The sequence below is a fragment of the Gasterosteus aculeatus genome, chromosome 1, assembly GCF_964276395.1.
Source record: "Gasterosteus aculeatus chromosome 1, fGasAcu3.hap1.1, whole genome shotgun sequence".
In the NCBI taxonomy this organism is placed as follows: Eukaryota; Metazoa; Chordata; class Actinopteri; order Perciformes; family Gasterosteidae; genus Gasterosteus; species Gasterosteus aculeatus.
This window is the reverse complement of record NC_135688.1, coordinates 30,510,828-30,523,424: the sequence shown is the minus strand read 5'-3', so window position 1 is coordinate 30,523,424 and position 12,597 is coordinate 30,510,828. Positions and strand designations below refer to the sequence as shown.

General features: G+C 52.4%; 1 long non-coding RNA gene across 1 annotated transcript; it reads right to left on the bottom strand.

Annotated features, from left to right (window-relative positions):
• Positions 1–9,768: 9,768 nt before the first annotated feature.
• Positions 9,769–12,289, bottom strand: LOC144407947 (uncharacterized). Its single transcript, XR_013467664.1, has 2 exons — positions 12,175–12,289; positions 9,769–10,030 (listed from the first exon to the last, which is right to left on the bottom strand). It is a non-coding gene; the product is annotated as an uncharacterized LOC144407947 (long non-coding RNA).
• Between the last annotated feature and the right edge of the window lie 308 nt (positions 12,290–12,597).

Below are 12,597 nucleotides of genomic sequence, written 5' to 3'. Positions count from 1 at the left end.
CGACTGGATGAGATCAAAACTCCGGGACGCCAACGAGACGCGAGCGGGAACCAGAGGACGCGTTCGCAGGCGTCCGGGGCTTTTCCTCGGGGGCCCCAGCGGCTCCGCTGGTTCTCCTCGTGGTTCCCCCGTCTGGAGGGGAATCCTTCTTTTCTCTCACACACACACACACACCTGTGCCACGTCGGCGGTCTCCACCTGTAGAACCAGAAGCAGCTGGTGGAGACGGGTCGCCGGTGCATCGCCCGCTAGAAACCTGTGAGGCCTTTTTTATGTCGTATTTAAATCACAAAGCTCAACCGGAACCTCAAAGACGCGCGGTGACCCCTGGTGACCCCTGAAGACCCCGTGTGGTCGGACCACCGGCTCTCTGGACCTCAGCGTCCCGCAGAGGGTTCGGGGGGGACAGGAAGTTTGTCTTTGTCAGAAAAGCTGCAACGTGCCACAGAAAGCGAAGCCCGTCTGTGCTAATTAACACTTTGAGAGATAAAAGCCGTTTGTTGAATCAATCAGGACGCCGCTTGTTTGTGAATCCCGGCAGAAAAGGACATTTGCATTTTCCCTTTGCAGCTCTAACCCACATTTGAGGATCTTCTGAGATTGTGGCCAGCTTTAATGTAAATATTTTCCCCTCACTGCTACTGTACACGTTTTAAACTTTCATGGCCCGGATCCTCTGGTGGATTTTCAACTCATTAAAAAATAAAGAGATGGATAAATAAGCAAACGTAAAACGTAAACAGACAAACAAACGAATAAACGAACGCGGATGTTACGGCACTGGAGGAGCTCTGCCAAGACGCGTGGCTAAACAATCCGGATTCTAAGTTGCTGGTAGAGATTTCCAGTTCAACACGGCGCAGCGAACAAACACGGAAGCAACAAACAGGCTTCCAAAGCGCATCGTGTGCGGCTCATCTGGAGCCGCCTCAACGTGTCCTGCCAACGTTTGACTTCCATGTGCATCAGATAATGTTTGGCCTTCGTTGTTATTGTGTTAGCTGATTATTGTATGACGTCTCGTTCAATTAAACGTAGTGCTACTAAACATCTACATGATATCTATAAAGTATTTCCCCGTAGAACAAACCGTTTATTTCCCCCAATCCATTTTAATATCAGGCCTCGATGCACGAGGGACTATTTCTATAATTACCAACAGGCTGGTGCATCTTGCGGGGGGGACGTTCTCCCCGGTCAGGGCCCAACCTCCCTCGTGGGCGGCGGTCACGCACGCCGCGGCCTGAGAGCGGCCGGCGGAGCCTCGTCTCCAGGCGCAGAGCGGGTGAAGCGGTTCTTCGGGGGAGCCGCGTCAACCGTCGTGGAGCCTTTTAATTGCAGAAGCTTGGAAACCAGCTGAAAAACCCGCTCGCTTCATGCTTGGGAACACGGAGCGGCCCGGCGCCCGTTTCATCTGCTCGCAGGTTGAACTCACTTTGCAGGAAAGAGGCCAATTAGGGCGCGAAGGGATTAAAAACACAGGGGGGAGAAAGCGTTCACTGTGGGAGGAAAATAGAGGAGAAGAAGAACGCTCAGCACTTTATGATGGTGGAATTACAGAGGAACCAGGCCACCTGGTTTAATGTGGGACGTGCACGGCGTTCGGTCCGCGTCACGTGATGTAAATTCAGGTTGTCCACGTGGGATCCGTCGTGGGGGGGGCGGGCGTCTTGATGGAGGAGAGCAGGTTTGCTCGCAAGGCAGAGCGGGAAATCGATGCGTTGTTGGTTTATTGGTCTGACCTCTGACCCCCCCCCGCTCTTTTCCCTCATTGCTCCTTCTGACCCGTGTCAATCCAGCAAGTCGGTTTGAACCAATAACATTACATAGTTAACTCAAACATCCTACATGCATTTAAATAACAACGAGCCCCCCAATGAGGACAAAGAGGACCTTCCCACGATCTATAATCCCAGTAATGCAGCTCAGAATATTTCATCAGACCGTCTCCGCCTGGCTAACATCCAAACAAATGCCCCGTTAAAAAGAGGCACCACGACAGTAACAACTAAGGGAACTATGCAACAAGAGTTGCAAAGAGAAAGAAGATTGACAGGTGATGAACAAGGGCCTGGCGGATTAGCATAGCTTTTGTTTCAAAAGGAGGTAAAACCCACTTATGTCAAAAGCAGGATGTCTGCATTTGGAGGTCAAACTTGTGAGTGGAAGCAAAGAGAGAAAACCTTCCCTTCACTTCTGCAAACGAGGGAGAGGAGAAAAACTTCCAAGATCCAGACACCCGGAACGAAAAGGTCACCCGAATCTCCCGTCTCTCAGTGATGCTAATGACGCCTAATTTGAAATGGAATTTTATTCACATCTCGAAAGCCAACAATGAGATTTCATTCAGATATAGCTTCTTACTGGCTTTAATGATAAGTCGGTTGGAGAGCGGGGCGAGGGAGCAAAAGGAGATCCCCAAGGTGCTTTGACTGTGTTCTTTTATTAATGACTCGGCCCTCGTTTGATGAACCGTTATCGGGGAGACGATCGTGGCGACTGATCGCATTAAGAGGCCGATGCAGTTGTTTTGCCTCGTCTCTCGTCCGCTGTGGATTATGGTCATTAGCATGAAATGAATTCCGTCCATTCACAAGGTGCACCGGCTCCCGTCCGCTTTGAACCCGCCTCGACGTTAGCGGCATCCACGTTAGCGGCATCTACGTTAGCGACGTCCACGTTAGCGACCTCAACGTTAGCGGCCTCCACGTTAGCGGCCTCCACGTTAGCGGCGTCCATGTTAGCGACCTCAATGTTAGCGGTCTCCACGTTAGCGGCATCCACGTTAGCAAACTCCACGTTAGCGATCTCCACGTTAGCGACCTCCACGTTAGCGGCGTCCACGTTAGCGACCTCAATGTTAGCGGCCTCCACGTTACCGGCATCCACGTTAGCGACCTCCACGTTAGCGACCTCCACGTTAGCGGCCTCCACGTTAGCGGCGTCCACGTTAGCGACGTCCACGTTAGCGACGTCCACGTTAGCTGCTTCCACGTTAGCGGCCTCCACGTTAGCGGCCTCCACGTTAGCGGCGTCCACGTTAGCGGCGTCCACGTTAGCGGCATCCACGTTAGCGACCTCCACGTTAGCGACCTCCACGTTAGCGGCCTCCACGTTAGCGGCGTCCACGTTAGCGACGTCCACGTTAGCGACGTCCACGTTAGCTGCTTCCACGTTAGCGGCCTCCACGTTAGCGGCCTCCACGTTAGCGGCGTCCACGTTAGCGGCCTCCACGTTAGCGGCGTCCACGTTAGCGGCGTCCACGTTAGCGACCTCAATGTTAGCGGTCTCCACGTTAGCGGCATCCACGTTAGCAAACTCCACGTTAGCGATCTCCACGTTAGCGACCTCCACGTTAGCGGCGTCCACGTTAGCGACCTCCACGTTAGCGACCTCCACGTTAGCGGCGTCCACGTTAGCGGCGTCCACGTTAGCGGCATCCACGTTAGCGACCTCCACGTTAGCGGCCTCCACGTTAGCGGCCTCCACGTTAGCGGCCTCCACGTTAGCGACCTCCACGTTAGCGTCTGCCGGTCGGCTCGGCGGCTCTTAGCGTGATGGCGCTGTATTTACTCTGATTCCTACCCATGGGGGGTTGCGTGGTGAGTTCAGGGCCTTCTGTCCTCTCTGGTAGTTTTAATGTCACCCCCCCCCACAGTAATGCGTCTGGTCCCCCGGCACCGGGGAGACGTTTGGGGGACGCAGAGTCCGAGCAGGAGCAGCATCTGCAGGCTGCCGACTGAGCGCCCCCCCCCCCCCCCGGCACTACCTGGGCCCCGGCTGGGCCAGTAGCCACGAGCTGGGGAGAGGGGGTGGGGAGGTTTGGGGGCTTCGATGAGCAGGCGGGGGCGGCAGCCGCCAACGCGGTGATCTGATTCGTCCTCGGGCCGGAGACTACAAATGAGTACAGACAGCTTTTTCATGGCCAGAAGACACGTTTGCATCCATGTGTGTGTGGTTGGTAACGGGGGCCCGAGGGGGGGGGGCACCAAGTAGAGTGCAGTTTCATAAACAGCTCAGTTTCAGCTATGACAGGCTGACGCAAAGGTACACAAGTATAAATTGTTGCATGTGTGAGCGCGGAGTGATCCCTGCAGACTATTTACGTTTCTCTTTGAGAAAACTCAGATGTTCATCAGAAGGTTGTAAGTTGTCACAAACACGTCGGGGGGGAAACGATCCAAAGTTGCTATTTCATGGTGATTGAGTGTGTTCACTGATTTCATGTAGCACCTTTAAAGTGATCGCCCCGTTACTGCTCCTCCAGAAAGGCCTTCATAACCTCCAAGAGAACAACGAGCAAATATCTGCACCGGGTTACAAATGAGTTTCTTTAAACGGATTTTTAGTGCAAACTTTTAAATAACGTTATTTTTCTACAATGTTTTTCTGTTATATTTATTGATACGCTTTTTTCTATGGTTCCATCCTGTCGTGTCTGATGACAAATCGGAATCTGGTTAGAAACAAACAAAAAAAAAAAAACGTTTATCACAACGGTACCGTAATTCGTTCTATATTGCGTGTTGTTTTTACCAGTTTGCCAGACGTGAACGCTGTAAATAAGAGTAAAGTCCTTGACTGAAGGGCAGATTGTTGTCAGAGCAATAGACGGGTCGGAGGTAGATACGCTCGGCCTGTGGGCTCCATTTATTCTCAACGACCCCCCAAAATATATACACACATATATTTTGTTTTATTTAAATTACCTATGGAGCTTATTTATTGCCACATAAGAGTTTTACTGAACTTATGACAGTAATAAAACAAGGCCACGGCGAGTAAAATGTGACAGGAGACGCAGTGAATAATTGAACAAATAGACGTTGCATAAACACGGCGATCAGCGCGGAGGCAACGTGGGCTCGTTTGGCAGATTGCAGCAGCGGCACGAAGCGGCATCAAACCAAGCAACACATTGAAACGGGCATTTCTCTGCCGGGTTCCCACAGCCGCTGACCGGAGGTGAGCTCGGCCTGCAGACCTGAGAGAACGCTGCAGTAATTATTCAGCGCTCCGGACAATATGTTAGCCATCTGCCGGCATCTGTGCTTTCTCCCACTAATAGACCCCAACCCCCCCCCCCCACCTTCGCTGCACACCGACGCCCCCCCCCACACACACACACACACACACCGGACCACCACCACAGCCTGCAGCGAGTGGAGCCGGCGGTAAAACGCTAAGCAGGTCACATGTTGTCTTTCAGCCATATTTGGGTCAGGCCGTTGGCACTGGATGATGGGAGGCTTAATGCAGGGAGGCAATGGGTAATAATCCCCCTTCAACACGCACGCACACACACACACACACACACATGGACCATGCACACATATTGTTCCCAGTTAGCCGTTACAGGAATGATTAAATCAATTTATCTTAAAAATCAGAAACGATTTGAGTCGTCGGAAAGGTGCTTAAATTGAAATACAGGCGATTTGACGCGTGCGCGAAACGGGAGGCAACGGCGTGCGCCTCCGGCGCGGCATGTGCTGCGTGGAACATATGCCGGGCGCGTATGTTCAGTGCCAGAGGAGAGGCGGCTCCCACGTTGTCGAGGATCACAGGTGGGCCAGATCCCAAACAGCGGACGGAACCTCGGCCCGCGTTCCTCTGGTTTGCGCGTTAAGACGTCTGAACTTTCCTGAGCCAAACACTCGCATGCAATTTTTGGGGTAAAATGTATGCAAAACCGGACCGCCGAATGTGCTCCCTCCATTAGGATTAGGACACGGTACACACACACACAAACATATATATATACACATATCTTGGTGGCCTCGAACTGATTGAAATGTGTCAAAAAATATGGAAAAATAAACTTTCTTTTATCAGGAATTCATTAGGAGGAAACTCAGGGCGTTGTACTTCTGATGGCGAGTGAAGTTCCGGCGGCGGAGGCCGAGTATGAAATGTGATCATATTTCAAATACATTCACAGTCGTGGCAATTTGTACATTTGCATCGGGGTGTTGGGGGGGGGGGGGGGCGGGGGGCGTCTGACAGGAGCCGGGATGAGGTGGAGCGTTTCAGCCTTCCTCGTCAGCGCCGCCGAGAAACGCAGCCTAATGAAGAAAACACTTAAAGTCAGATTGGAGGAGTTAAGCAGACGACGTGATCAAGGGATGTTTGGCAAACGCGCGCCGCCCCGCCAAAACAAAAGCGCTTAATCAACGGCCACGCCGCTGCTTTTCACCCCGCCGCCTCAAAGACCCGCTTGACGCATGACGTCTTAAACGGTGACACGTTTTGCACTTTTCTCCTTCCTCTCTGCAATCACGCTAATCGCTTTCACATATGACTTTTGCCGTCTTTTCCGCCGCAGGAAACCTCCAGCGAGATGGCGATCTCAGAGCGAAAGTCCCGCGGGCGTCAGGTTTGCCTCTTTTTTTTCCTTTAGCTTCACGGCGGTGGGGAAAAAGGGGGGCGGGAGGCGGAGGGCCCTGGTGAAAAGGTGGAGAAGACGCGGCTGTGAGGAGGTTGATGGAGGAGGTCCAACACCTGACTGAGGAGCTGTGTTGGTTTTTACTTTCCCCGCCTGTGTCTGTCGAGGGAAATCCTCAACAAATGCCGCTTGTTGTTCAAATGTTTCCAGGGGAGGATACTGTTGCTAGGCGACTGGCAACAAAAGTCTATGATTTCTCCTCTTTCTTTCTTTCTGCGTTTCACCGTGCGGTTTGGGACAAATGCAGAGTTCCTCCCTGAACACTGAAAGCCTTGAAGGAAGCACGGCGAGGAGAGCAGCAGGTACAGGTGTGTAGGAACTCGTCAGTAGTCTCCGAGTGGCTCACGCGTCCGCATGCAGAGAAAAACGGCTTCTCGCCTCCTCCTCCACCTCCTCCACCTCCTCCACCCTTTCATTCCGCTCTCTTGGGCGCATTCAAATGTGCAGGTTTGTTTTGGGGATAAAGTCCTCCGCTTTGATCGGCGCTAATTAGACGGCCCGCGCTCTCGCTCGCTACCTCTTCGGGACGGTGAGGTTACCGGCCGGTAGGCGGGCGAGGGCGCCGCGCCCCTGGAGGAGAACCCCCCACCACCCCCCAAAGCCGTCCAAGGTGAGGAGGAAGCGCGATGAAAGGGCCGTCTCCTTTCAGCGCAGATCAATACGCTCCTCTCCTCCGCCTGTGGGGGATCAGGAGTTTGAAACACAAAGGGGGGGTTTTGCATAAAGATCCAAACAATGGTTCCCCCCTCACTCCCTCTGTGCTTTACGCTCACTTTCCTCCGCCTCCCCTTCAACTTTCCTCTCCCCGAGAAGGAGCGCTGCAGTTAGTTAGTGAAGCTGGTAACGTCCTGTACGGGAAACAAAGTGTCACCGCTTGCTGACGTAAACAGACGCACGGACTCTCAGACACGGTGTAACGCTCCTTTAATGGCGGAAGCGCGTCCGAGGGAAGCCCGCCGACGCTCTTCTACACTGTTTGGTCGGTTTATTCTAGAACCCGCCGGGTACACAATGTGAAACCAGCTGAGGGACTTTGTTTGAATCAGCTTCATCGTCTGAAACGAGTTCTGGAGCTGAACCTCCGACGTGGGAGCCGCTGTCAATAACGGCAGCAGAGCAACACACTTTCAAATCTGCACTGATCCAAACTTTTTGCGTTCGGAAGTGGAAAGAAAGGTGTGGGCCGCTGATGTGATGGATCGGAACCGCACTGTCTGATAATACGCTTCTATCTGGGTTTCACACGACACGCCTGGTGAAAAAAAGTCATCAGTAAACGTGTTTGAAGATCAAGCGTTGCTTCTGTGTGGTGTGGTTTTATCTGAAAGGGCTTTTAATTGGAACGGACGTACTGTACGCAGGGTCCACCTATGCAGTGCTTCCACCGCGGTTATGTGACCCTTTTTTTGCAAGTAATTTCCCCTGGATTAGAAAAACAATCAATCCAATCAGGACTCAGAGAGACGGGGAGGAGGAGAAAAAGAGATTTGAGAGGAAATCTCTCCAGAAGTTGTTGGCGCGAGGAGAAGAAGGAGCAATCTAGAGGGCCGGCGTCGATTTCCCTCTCAAGTAATTCATTTATGTCTTCAAAACTCTTTGAGAGAGCAGAGTTACTGTGCCTTTGTTGTGCCTTAAAAAGCTTAGTGGGCCTCTATGAAGCAAAGAGAACACTTTAGTAAAGCTACAAAGGGAACGGACGGGCGGAGGAAGAAAGAGAAAGTGAATGGCGCCACTGATAAAGTTGAGCAAATTAAGTCATTGACCTGCGGAGGAGATTAATAGAAAACAAGGTGCCCCAGCTTCACAAGTAATGAATATTCTTCAAACGCCGTGCAGGCGGATGGGGGGGCCCACGGCCCCCGCTTGATGCGGATGACATTGAAAGTTGCAGAGAACAGAAAAATTCTGTCATTTTCCATTTGTATGCAAATTGGCCCGTTACACAAATTAACCCCTGAACCCCAGTGTCAGTCCTCATCTCGGGCGGAAGCCGGCCCCCCGCCGGGGCCCCCGCGGGCCGCCGTACCCGCCGAGGTCAGCCGCGGCTCCAGGAGGGGAGAGGGTGGAGTCACGGCTCCGCCCCTTTTGTTTACCGCTCTGCTTGGGCTCGTGGCGACCTCACGGCGAGAGAACCCCAGGGCGCCGGGGGGCTCCCGGATTGGTGGATTTCTGATCAGCATCACTGGGACGTGAATAACCAACATGCACCATCAGCCTCTTGATTCGGCCTCACGCAGGATACATGTGACATCACTGTGGTTGCTGCTACCATGCCGACGCAATATGATGCAAAACGCCAGATGTACGGCACCCAACTCGGCCGGCGCTGCCTCGGATACCCCCCCCCCCACCGCCGCTTGGACCTCCGGGACAGAGATGATCCGGCTATCTGTCCAGCTTGATTCCTACACAGCGATGCCATGATTTACTATCTGCACAAATGACGTCTGAGTTACTTCCAGTCCAAGTTGTTAGTTCTGCTTCATGTCTCCTTCCTGTCGTCCATTTCTGCATCCTGGCCTTTTGTATATTTGGGCCTCAGACGCTGTGGATCAATGAGGAACGAGAGGCGATCCCAGAGAAGCTGTGCGTGCTTTAATAGGGTTTTTACACATTTTGACCAATGAATTTCCATGACTTTTCAATGACTTTAAACCAAATTCCATGACCAAATATTTAGTGAAATCTCGGTATATACACATGAAAAATTGAGAAAATGTAGTGTTCAAACTAACAATGAGGATCGCAAATTGCGCCGCGATCAGGCTATCAGGGAACATCCGGCGAAAGAGCTGACTGACATCTTCGGATGACTTAAGAGAAAAATGCGAACTGGCAACCTTCAGTGCCCACATTACCTCCGCGGTGAGAATGCCATTTTTCGTAACCGCGCCATCGTTTAACGTCGTCTGCTTGTTGGCCGAAGCAAGCAGCGCACTCGGCGTAGCACTTGCCGTAGCCGCTGTAGCGAAAAGGATGGAGATAAGGGGTCACTGTCGCTCCGCTAGCAGCAGCGCTCCCATGTCGGCTCCCCTTCGCATGGCTAGTTAATGCCGCCTCCCCCATGTTCGAAATGTCTAAAGATTTGCCTCCACACAACCTGCCTTCTGCTCTTCCCGGGTCTTGGTCGGTTGTAATCCATGCTTTGAATTTATCCAAAAGCAGCCAAGCATTATTAAATCGACATTTTCCTGGCATAGTGAATTTTACCGTTGACGAACAGAGCTACGGTTATGATGACTCGGAAAAGCGGACGGCATGTCACATGTTAGGGTGCGTTCACTTGCAGCGCGAATAATTGACACTGCGAGTATGAGAGCGTATGCCTGCTTATATCTTTACTTTAAAATCAAATTAAATGATTTAAAATTCAGCGTAAATGAACAACAAAAATATGAATATAACACATTTCCATGACTTTTGGGATTTAATTTTTTTCCATGACTTTTCCAGGCCTGGAAATGAGCATTTCAAAATTTCATGACTTTTCCAGGTTTTCCATGACCGTACGAACCCTGTTTAAACTGTAATTGTAGAGCAGGTCCTGCGTGTTCATCGCCGAGTTGGTGCTGTGTCTCCGTCCCTCTGCAGAGACAGGAAGGAGGAGACATTTCACCATTTGCAGAGGAAGGGGGCAGCCGCGCAGTGATTGACCCCTTTAATTGATGCGGCTTTAATTATGATAATCGCCTGCCGGAGTTGCTGTTGTTTCGCTTTCCCTAACAACCCCCCCGTGCCCCCCCCCCCCGCCTCTCACACACACACACACGCACCGTCCCTTTATTTTCAGCGGTGTTTCATATCCTGGCATGCGCGGGCGCAGGTGTCCTACAGATGTTCGGTGGCCTCCCCTCGGCGCCGTGCAATTTGTCAGCTGCTAATCAGCAGCCACTTTTGCATCGCTGCAGCGCTGAAAGGCTCCCGAGTGGACGCGAAACCGGGTCGCCGGAAAAACCTGCAGAGGACGCAGGCGGATCTCCATAATCCGCCGCGTTCTTCCGCGACGAGCCAAACGCGTCGCGGAAGTCATCAGTCATTCACGTTCGTATCTCCAACAACAACACTGCAGGTTTTTAGTGAAGTCTCTACTTTTTGGAATAAAACTTTTAGCAGGAGGACCCCCCGCCCCCCCCCCCCCAACACCACGGCACAGTGGCAGGAGCAGTGAGCGAAATGGGTTTAAACAAACAAACAAACAAACAAACACACGCGCGCACTGTGTGAGCGGCCACCAGTGGCTCCGCAGTAAGTTTCCCTTCAAAGGATCCCCTCCGGATACACTGTGGCGAACATAATCCGAGGCGCCTTTGAAGTGCACACTTGAAATGTCTTTTGGCTCGGTTACTGCGAGTGGCATCTCAGCCCTTTGGCTTGTTGGAGAGGAGAAGCGCTCCTCGGCCGGCCCCGGGGTGGAGAGGCAGCACCTGGTGGTCCCCGCCGCCGCTCCTCGCCGCGTTTCACACATTTTAAAGCGCGCGCTGGCTGCTCGTCTCCTCTCCGCTCGCCAAGGGGCGTGAACGCCGCTCCGCTTCTTCTGCCGGATGAGGCGCGAGCGAGTACATGTGGGGAGTGGATTTTAATAAATCCGGGGTGGCTTTGTCGCGCGGCGGAGTTTCACACGCGGACACGCGTTTCCACCGCGGGCGGCGCCGCTCCGAAGGGCGGGAGCCGGGCCCTGCCCTCATTGGTGCCACGCGCTGTTTCTAGAGGAGGAGCGCCGTCGGGGCCGAAAAAGGAGGCGCGGAGTGCTCAAGACTCACATTCAGAATTGTGCGGTTTTAAAACCAGAAGCAGAAAACGTTGGAAGGAATATTCATCTCTTGGCGTTGAGAGCGCCGCTCCACGCGAGGCGGGTTCACCGAACACGTGATGAGGCCGGCTGACGAGCCACGGCCTTCTGCCGTGACCTCTCCACACTGCGACGACGGAGCCAACCAGAGTTTGCACACAGAGTAAAGCCGGGCATGAATAAAGCATGTGTTTTTGGATTTCTCTTCATGCTGCTTGTTGTGCTCCTTGAGGTCGGCGACATGAACTCATCTGCATTTGGAAAAACCCAAACATCTGCTCCGCTACTTTGACCCCGGGCACCAGGCGAGGTGATGAATACAAATGTTTAATGGGCTGAAACTTTACTTTCTCCTTTAGTGCTTAAATATGCACTGCGGACTATGAACTTGAGCTCTGAAAGTGATTTGAAAATAGAAGATGAATAACGAGTTGCGTGCGTTGTAAAATGTGCTTTTGTTGCCCCGTCCTGTTTATAGAAATGGCGGCGTGGCCCTTTAGTGGGCGGAACCCGCCTCGTAACAACGCGACCCGGCGATGGGACCCAGCAGTGCGTTTTACTGCAAGTCTCGTTAAAGCCACGAGAGAGAGGCCTTCGTGGAGCCGTTAGCCGCTAGCCGCTAGCTCCGGTGCTGAGGCCAAAGGGGCGTCTTCTCACACGTTACACGTTATGCTCAACAGACAGAAACAAAATAAAGAAAACAGATCCGATTGTGTTACAACAGCTTAAAAGCAGCTAAACGATGTCATTCATTGGCTGCGCATTATTATCCCACTGGAGGCTTTTATTGCACATTTTGAATACAAATAGACTAATAAAACACGTGTAGGATGATTTGAAAAAGAACACCATCAATACAGACTGAATATGCGTTTATCCACGAGCGAACATAAGTGTAGGTAACTTAGTCGTGTGTGTGTGTGTGTGTGTGTGTTCTCACCTCACGACTCCTCTCAGGGAAAAGCGAGTTTCCAGCAGGAAGCGAGTCGTGACCCCGGAGTCCATCACAGCGGCGGAGGGATGGAGGAGAGCGCCGCGGGCTGCAGAGATGATGGAGGAAGTCACGTCGGTGCATTCAGGAAAGACGTTGTGTGGAGAGAGAGAAGCGCCTCATTTCACGTATGGAGGCGTCCACAGGGCGGCTGTAAACGGCGCAGTGCTGCATTTGTGACTCCGGACATGGAGGCGATGGGAAACATTATGGGCCAAACGGGCCCATCAGAAACGAGCCCGAGGGCCCGAAGGGACACGAGGCCCCTGAACCGAGGCGACCGCTACGAAGTTGAAGCTTCTCAAAAAGCAGTTTTTCACTTAACAACGACTTGTTATTCCCGCCTTTAAGCGATGGCTCAAGTGCAAAGGT